This window comes from Camellia sinensis, chromosome 11 (genome assembly GCF_055761805.1).
Source record: "Camellia sinensis isolate YWXY chromosome 11, ASM5576180v1, whole genome shotgun sequence".
Lineage (NCBI taxonomy): Eukaryota > Viridiplantae > Streptophyta > Magnoliopsida > Ericales > Theaceae > Camellia > Camellia sinensis.
In genome coordinates this window covers 127,368,622-127,378,370 of record NC_138971.1, presented here as the reverse complement: position 1 = coordinate 127,378,370, position 9,749 = coordinate 127,368,622, and the positions used below count along the sequence as shown (strand labels likewise).

At 44.6% G+C, this 9,749-nt stretch overlaps 1 non-coding gene across 1 annotated transcript; it reads right to left on the bottom strand.

The window, feature by feature from the left end:
- Nucleotides 1–331: 331 nt before the first annotated feature.
- Nucleotides 332–415, bottom strand: TRNAL-CAA (transfer RNA leucine (anticodon CAA)). Its single transcript has one exon. It is a non-coding gene; the product is annotated as a tRNA-Leu (tRNA).
- Nucleotides 416–9,749: the final 9,334 nt, after the last annotated feature.

Below are 9,749 nucleotides of genomic sequence, written 5' to 3'. Positions count from 1 at the left end.
AGGTAATTTTATTATTGTATATAAGAACAATTATGAATTTCATTTTTTTAGTTAATTCTGTTAAATAAAAAAATTTAACAATAAGATATTCATAATTTTTCAAATCACAAGGTGTAATTTATACTTTAAACAAATATGAGGGATTGTATTTATATAAGATATTCATAATTTTTCAAATCACAAGGTATAATTTATACTTTAAACAAACATGAGGGATTGTATTTATAATTTATCATAATAAAAAAAATAAGATAAAGATAAAAATGTGGTGTAATTTCTATTTTGAATAAAATTTAGGGGTATATTTGTCAAAATAAATAAAAAATTAATATGTCAGAAGTGGGATTTGAACCCACGCCCTCTCACGAGGACCAGAACTTGAGTCTGGCGCCTTAGACCACTCGGCCATCCTGACGATTTGTGTTCAAAATTCTCACATTTTATTATTTAATTATCATTCTTATTGGATTCATTATTTCTATGTATTTTTCCATTCATTTTTGTGAGAAATTAGGATTTACCAACATAAAAATTGGCACAATAAAAATTAAAGAATAACATTGTGATGACCAAACTGTTGAGATAGGTGAATAGTATTACAAGGGAAGGAAGAGATAGAACAAGAACAAATTTGTTTTATGAATATAACAAAAAAAAAAAAAAAAAAAAATTCGAATTCATTTGAAAGGAATATAAATTATGACAATTTTGCTCAACATTGTCGCAAATGTTCGTACAATGTAACAATGTAATAGCCATTCTCTGATAAGTAATTCTTACATTTTTCAAACTAAATAATAAGTGACTGTACGAGCACGAAATAATCTTCTCGTATAATCCTGTTGATTAAGTGTGCACTCCTCCAAACGTCGTCGCTTTACTCCCTGAAAACACAAATGTGAGCTAGCCGGCGAGTGTGTGCCGGATACCTCTCCGACACCTAAGCCAGTAAAATAGACAAATAGACAAAAGCTCTGTGTATTCGAGAATCAAAGTTGTGTTACCTGTACATAGGTTATGTTATGAGCTTTTATAGGTTTCGTGTGGTACAATCCTAGTAGGACTCTTACTCCTCAATGTAGAGTCCTCATAGGAATCAGACTCTTGAAAGATAATGCTTATCCTTCAACACCCTTATCATTGCTCTAATCAAGTGAAATGGTTTTAGCTTGGTAGTATGATAATACGACCGAGCTAATATTGCTATGCATAAACGGTAGATTTGACCGAGCTAACCTAGCTCAGATCTTCCCTTCAGTGCCTGTACCTTGGTTAGGCATACTTCAACTGGGCTATTTATTTAAGACCGAGCTAACCAGGCACAATGGCGAACTCAGCTCAGCGCTCCTATGCACAATGCCTAGCTCGGTCCTCACTAAACCTATACCTCGGTTGCCTTTGATCGGACTGACAAACACGGTCCAGGTTGTGAAGCCCACTTACCACGGTCCATACCCGCTTAGTTCTTAGACCGAGGTACATCTGCTTCTACCTTAGTCCGTCGTGCGGCCCAATTTTCTAAGAAGTCACTTCCTTAGCTCAACCCAATTTATTCATAAATTACCCTTTCAATTGCCCCTTAATTCCATCTGAGCAGCATGATTGAGATTATTTTCCTCCAGCCGAGCTAAGAATATTCTATCCAACCAAACTCATATTTTACCGAGTTATCAATTAGTTCGGTCCATAAACGTCTTTTCAATTGCTCTACACATCTGAATCGCTTTCTATTCCACGGACATGTGGCTGACCCCTATTGGTCAAGCACAGTTGTCCCAGCCGTGTTTGTACTTCGCTTATTTTGAACAGTCCCGCTCATTTTTACGCGCTTTACACAAAAACACCCAATATTTCGAACCAAAACATTTTCATTATTCATCTTCTTCTTGTTTTCCCTCTGAGCCTCCATTTTCACCATCATAATCGTTGCAAAGCTTGTGTTCTCCCTGTCATTCTCGCGGCTTCGATTTGCATCCTTCTGCCTTCAAACGGTAAGTAACTCAATCCTATTTCTTTTTGTTTGTATAGTCTTGTAGTATGTAGCACAATATTCGTATGTTTCTCAGAACACACTATTGTTGTTTCCATTTTAGTGAGAAATAACCATTTTGTTCCAAAAACCACGTAATAGATCTACTGGATTCGCAAATAATCTGAAAAATGACATTTTTGATCCAAATTATTACGATGACCGGGCTAGGAACCTGTTTGTTTATAGGCGTGTACCCAGCCGAGTGTAGACACCCCATTTTTGACCGACCTTAAGACTCAGACATCACCGATTGAGCGCTCGGTGACGTTGCATATCGTGCTCGTTCAGAAGTCTCAGAGTCGCGGCCGTGAGCCCTGCCTCCGGATTTCCGAACCCTCTTCTGTGCCTTGCCTCGGTTTGCGAACTAGACTCGATTTTCTCTGTTTCTTTTCTTGAGGGGAGGGAGAGGTCCCGTAGACCATCTCTCAGTGGCCGTGGGCTACATTTTGTGGCTGTAGGCCATTTTGTCCATTTCGGAGCCCGGTTTCTGATTTTCGGAGCCGTCAGGCCGTGTACCTCGGTTCGGGACCGCCTAACCATCTCCATTTGCTCTGATTTTTGGCATGCATCTTATTTTCTTCCTTTTGAGGGACACTGAGGTCTGAGAGACCCACGTCGGGGCCGAATGCCACTTCCGGTGCTTAACAGGCAGTTTTCGGGACCCCGAACTGCGCGTTTTGGCCCCCGAACATTCGTTTTGCACCGGTTTTCGTTCATTTTTGGCAGGTACCTCTGTTTCATCACTAGGAAGGCCGTAGAAGGGTGGGAGGCCAGCAATTTTTTTAGCAACCAGTTACATATCCTCTGGCGCCCTCCGACGCCCGTTTTTCTCACTTCCGAGCCAATGTTGAACACCCTTGGGCCATTTTCTTGAACTTTTAACCACATATTTGTGATGTACACACATGGGAGGACCCTAAAAGTTGGTGGCCGGCCAGTAATTCCACCTGACCCTTTTGAACCCCTCCTAAAAATGCCCTATTCTCTCTCCTATTTTACAGTTTGCAATTTTGAACCACAGGGTTGTGTTGAGCACACATGGGAGGACACCTATCTGTGGTGGCCGGCCATTAAATCACCTTGAACCTTTTGACCCTTGGCCGGCCGGCCATGGGAGGTAGCCGGCCGGCCACCTGCAGCTCCAAAACCTGGCCGGCCATAATCCTTACAGTGTGTACTTTACAGCTGTATAGCTGTTTTTCCCAAAAAATATCTGTATCCGGGGGACAGCTAGTAGGGAAAAGTTGGTCCTTTTTTCCCCACTCTTTCCCTCCTTGCCCTCCCTCTCCTTGGTCCATATAACTGGCCTCCAGCTTTGGTCCAAGGGTTGGGAAATTTTTTTGGCTTCAAGACTTGTATCCATATCTCCCTCTATCTCTCTCTTTCAACCAAAAACAACCAAGTTCTACCACCTTTTCTTCATCACCACCTAGCATCACCACCACTACAGAACTGAAAATAGTCTTATTTTGGCCCATTCTTCATGTTTCATTAAGGGCATTTCATGTTTTGGGACCTCCATATGCCACTTCATGTTATATCCCTCTTTGGTCCCCTTTTCTTGCATGATTTGGCAGCCCATTGTACTTCTGTTTTTGGTCTTTTTACAGAACTGTAGTCTTATTTTGGTCCATTCTTCATGTTTCATTAAGTGCCTTTCATGGTTTGAGGCATCTTTTATACACTTCATGTTATATCTCTCTTTTGGACCTCATTTTGCATAGCATTTTTGACATATTTGCATACTGTTTTGGGTCCGGCCCTCAACTGTAAAATGCTTTATTTTTGGCCCCTCTTCAATGTTGTTGAAGGGCCCCTTTGTGTTTAAGGCCAGAAACCACTACTTGCTTCTTTGGCCACCTTTTGGCCCATTTCTTGCATGAGAATTTAGTCATACCTGTGCTGATTTTTGTGGTTTGCCATAAACTGTAAAAGATCATATTTTGGGCCTCTCTTCAACTTTGTTGAAGGGCCCTCACCTATTTGAGGTCAGCAGCTGTGAGTTGTTTCATTATCTCATATTTAGGGCCATTTTTGCATGCTATTTTTACCCTATTTGTGTTTGCTTTTTGGCCATGCTTTGAACTGTAAAAATGCTTATCTAGGGGCTTCCTTGCTTCTGTCTTTTCATCTCATGTTCAAATTGTGCATGCTTTGTATAGCCGTAAGCCATTTCATGTACCTAGTTTTGCATTTCGGAAGAAATTCCATGCATCGGGTGTCATTTTGCCTTGTTTCGGGGCTGTTTTTCCCCTCATTTTGCTACTGATTTTTGCATGTTTGCATATCATATTCCATGTCTTTGCCATGTCTCATTAGAGTGGCATTTCGGTGCCTGAGGGTTGGTCCTCGGTTTGCGTGCACGCGTGCACGCATTTCGAGTTGTCTTATTTTCATCTGATGGCCTCCTATGTGAGTGTGGCTGAGGCTCTCTCATGTTGGTGTAAGCCCATTATTGCATTGTGTATGCCATTTCATCCATAGCATTGTGTATGCTCGGTTGTGTATTACCTTATTGCATTGTGTATGCCATTCCATAACATTGTGTATGTTAGGATTGTATCTTAGTTACATTTCATGCATGTCATGCATATTGCATCGTGTTCGGGATAGGAGCTAGCCCGGGCACGGGAAACGAGGTGCGTTTCGTACTCCGAGTGACGGAACGTGTCTCAATTCCCTAGTCACCGACGCTCCGGATCATCCATGATGGAGTTAGGTTCTTATTGTGCTTATACGTGCATTCATTCTATATTGAATTGCACAATTCGACCCCTCGGCCATCATGCATCGATATGCGTGATTGGTGGCACGAGGATCGAGGCATGCATATATCTGTTAAAATACATTGCCATGCCCCTTTCCTGCTCTCTGTTGCAGCAAAATGAAGAATCAGCAACTTTTTTCAAGAAAAGGTGTAAACAGAGGCTAATTGGGGCATCGTCATGGATTTCCGCGCAAAGGCAACCCGGGCATGCATCATTCATCATCCGGAGCGGAGTCAAGGCAGTCCCTGGCTTGCATGTCAGTTTATTTATTTTCTTAGTTAATTTGTTAATTAATTAGGAATTTGTACATTATTTGGACTGTAATATTCTTTTATTCGGGACTGTATATTTATTTAGACCCTCTGTGCGAGGGCATAATTGTAATAAGTGTGCGTGAGTGTGATGTATGTCTTCCAACCCCACGTCTTTCTTCCCTTTTATTTACCTGCTTATGATGGTTAGATTAGGGTATATTTCAGTTAGCATACAGTATGACAGCATGTTTGCATCATTCATCTGTTTTGCATGCACCGGGCTCGGCGCATCATACTAACTGCATTTGTATTTCAATTCCAAGTTGAATACATGTTAGCTGAAGCATTCCATATGCCATGTTTAGAATAGCCGAGCTTGCTATAGTTGCATTTTTGCATGTGTTGCATTAGGCATTTCTGTATATTTAGGATCATGCATGATTTCTAATTAGCTTCTTTTTTTTGGCTTGGAGTACTCGGTGAGTTTTATGCTTTAGCATCCTTGCATGCGTGTGAGTGACTGCCATGAATAGCATGCTTACCATGAGGCTAATTGCTTATTGATATATCTGCCTGAATGCCTGTGGATGAAGGTTGGGTTATTTGGATTGGGACAATTCATCAAATGTTTGTTTTAAGCCCACTAGATAGTGGCAAAACCATCTTTTCTAAGCCCACCTGCGGGTGGCAAAATCTGCATTTTAAGCTTACTTGCGAGTAGCAAACCATCTTTTAAATAAACAAGCATGAAATATTTTGTTCCAATTCCGGCGACCCAGTCTATACTTATATGCTGTGTGCATCACATAGTAACCTAGGCTAATAACCGAAATAAGGACACACAAAGTTTTCAAAAATAGATATCATGGTTAGTAGAGGCCGATCTTTGATCGGGCGAGCGGGGGTGCTCACGAAGTGATCTTCCCCAATCGTACCCAAGTTCCCGAGCCGAGGCAACTTTGGTGATGACGGACACGTGGCCTTTGGCACCGAGTCAAGGTTTCCTAAATTTCCCATTAAAAAACATTTAGGTGGCGACTCTGTATCTGGCAAAGCAGTCCATGTTTGGCACTTCTTTCAAAAAATGTTTTCTCAAAACGATTTGCCGGATTTGGACTCTTTGGTTCAGACTTAGAACCGTGACAATTTGAGAGTCCTGAGCTGTAGTGACCCCAAATGAACAGAACGGGAGCTCATTCCTCCCGGGGCGTTCGGGGACGTCTACAGTTTCTGGCGACTCCGCTGGGGATTTAGAGGACTTGACTCGAACTCGTGATATCTGTTTTTGACTACACTTGTGTGTTTCTTTGCATTACATTTGCATTGGTGCGCCTAGGACACCGTGTTTGCCATATGCTATTCCTGAACGGTTTGCCGGAGGCTTGTCTTGTCAAGGCATGACCATAAGGCTGACCGGTTGTGGGCTCTGCCAGTATGGAAACACAAACCCCGGTTTTACCGGGGCACCCTCTTTGACCATTCGACCTAGTGCATATTCGGATCCATAGTGACCATTCCAAACTAGGACAGGTTGCTTACCCGTTTATAGGTTGTTTGAAACCGCTGCGTGCGTAGTGAAACCCTAGCTCCTGACAAAATAGGACAGGGAAACCCTACCCCAACATAGGGGTGTTTTGGCTCTCACTTATCTGTTATGTGCTTTAGAGTGCGTCTCTACAGGAATGCATGTATCAGTGTATGAGTTTGGGCATCAGGCCTGCGGGCGTCAGTTCAATATTGTGGGTATCAGGCCTGCGGGCATCAGTCAGCATTTGAGAATCAGTTATCTACGGGTATCAGATTCAGCCTTTGGGAACAGTGATTTAGGGATAATAACCAGTGTTTGAGGACAGTGTGTATTCAGCTTATCGACCGTGTGTTGTTATGCCAGGCTGTGTGTCATGCATTTATTTTAAGCTGTTATGCTGTCCGTTTATCTGTTTATTTATTTCCTTTTCGCTTTATTTATCTTTTACTAGGGCAGTTCTAGCACAATTGCTTCTAACCCAACAGACATTCCCCAAGCACTTTGGACACGAGGTCGTCGACTCAATCGATCTGAGGATCTAATCGACGGACAGCCAGTGTTCCATTCTCTACCCCCCGTTGTCAGAAGAAAGCCGAGAAAGCGCGGTGTGTCAGAACAGAGGTTGTCAGAGCAGTGGGTTACTTCATCAGAGGACTATAGGACTGAGGTCTCAATTACTGCTATAGAAATAGACATACCAGTTAGTCAGATGGATCAGCAAAATACATCAGGGATAGAGGCCCTAATGCGCCAGATGCAGGAGAGCATGAGATAGATGCATGAGGATGCCGCCCGTCAAGCGGAGTTCTCCAAATAGCAGGCCACGATCATGGCCCAATAGGCCGAACTAATCACCAGACTGCAACAGCAGAATGCGGCATCTGCTTCACACCAAATTCCTCCTCCGGCAGGGGCTCCATTACCCGAGCAAACACCTACTGTTCAGAACGCTCCGCCAAACACCCAGAACACTGTGCCAAATCTCCAGAACCTACAAGAGGACACGAATCTTCCAACGGGGCCAGCTCCGCCCCCGCTTCCACCACAACTGTCCAAGACCCATACACCCAATCATCCGGACTCTCCCTTCGAGTTCGAGATTGATCATACAGCTCTGAAATTGAGCAAACTTGAGAAGCTCTTCAAGAAATCCCAAGGGGTAAGGGCTATCCCGGACATTGAGGACGGGTACACCGACGTGGCCGTAACATTGCCCGATAGGTTCAAAATGCCTCAAATTGACCGCTTTGACGGGTCCGGGGACCCCATGGTCCATCTCTGACTGTTCTCAGACATCTTGCTGCCAATAGGCCTAACGCGACCGCAGAAGCTTTCACTGTTCGGCCGAACCCTATCAGGTGTGGCCGCCCACTGGTACGCAAAGTTAGAGGATGAAGTGAAGAAGAATTGGGTTGAAATGGCTGAGGCCTTTGTCACGTAATATTCGTACAACACTCAGATCGAGATTACAACTCGTGATCTCGAAACGACAAGGCAAGAGCCCAAGGAAACTTTCTCGGACTTTGTAATCCGATGGAGGGCAAAGGCGTCAATGATGACTTTGAGGCCCACGGATAAGGACCAAATTCGGATGATTGTGCGCAATCTCCACCCCAAGTTGATGCAGAGAATGATTGTAATCCCCTTTCCTACTTTCTCAGATTTACATGAGATGGGGGTGCAAATCGAAGATGCAATGAAACAAGGTCTGTTTGACCACGATAGGGAGCAACCGAGGAGGACTTTCAACCGTAACAACAATGCGGGCCCGAGTGGCGCTGCAAACGCAAGAGCCTCGGAAGTCAGTATGGTCACCACCATTCCCCCTCCCCTTCCAAAGCCCATGGTTGCCACATCATTCTCCGGTGCGTCCGGAAGCAATACTCAAACCTCCAAATACACCCCCAGAGGCCAAAGAACCTTCACCCCATTATACATGCCCCTGTCCAAAGCTCTAGGGGTATTGATTAGGAAAAAGCATTTGAAGCCCCTGGAGCCGAGACCACTACCGAATCCACTCCCTCCCTCTCATGACCCAGTAAAATACTGCGCGTATCACCAACAACACGGTCACGACACCGACCGTTGTTTCAGATTGCATCATGAGATCCAGGATCTTATTGACAAGCAGGTGATTGCGCCTCCCGACAAACCCAATGTCACAACCAATCCTCTCCCACCGCATAACCAAGCTCCCCCTCCCAATAGAATCAATTTTATCCAGACTGGGGTCGTGTCTTACGATCCTAGCATCTATATTACTCCCACCCACCTACCCAAGCCGGAGGTGTTCCTCCCCAACTGCACTGACTTTTTGTGCATGTTGGACATCTTCACAACCCAACCAGAGCCAACGGTGGTGGCCATCGAAGATGGGGAAGGGCAGACTTCAGGAGAGAGTGGGGTTGTTGAATCTGGGACTGGACAGAGTTTTGCTGGGGGAGCCTATGATCCAAGCGAGTACATCCTATCAACAAGCCAGATTGGGCTGGGTATAGAATTGCCAGAGACAGGAGAACTGTGCATGATCCGGGGGGGTGGATCTGGACTAGGGACAGATGATCTGACAGCCGTAGAGGGGGACTTTGCCAACCTGCAATTTTTCGATGATCAAGAATCAGGGGATGCAACAATCAACTGGTTCGACTATGAGGAATCGGCAGAGGCCACTGGATGGCTCGATGATCAACCAGATGTAGTGGGAGGATCGCAACTAGAACAGGGCCCGGCAGGGGCGGGAGTATCAGTTGTGGCCGGAAGGGTCGGAAGTCAAGTTATATTGCCGGAGAGCGCCGGTACGAAGAATTTTGCTCTGGACGGAAGCATTGTGGATGCAAGAAAGGCTGAACAACAAGCTGCACCGGTGCAGACAAAACAACAAGGTTCTGAGAGAACCGGAAAAGCTAAGATCCATGAAGGGATCGAAAGTGCTGCGGGCACAAGAACGGAGAATGCCGTGGGCATACAAACTGAAAGTACTGTGAGCACGAACATGCCCGAACCGGACGGGTGCCTTTTGAATGCTAGCGGCATGTGGTGGGGATACGATGACTTATGTCTTGCCCACACGGATGAGGATTGGGGAAACAATCAACCGGATGACACTTGGTACCTCGATGAGGTGGATCACATGATGAGAAGTGGGCGGTACTTCAAGCCCCCACACT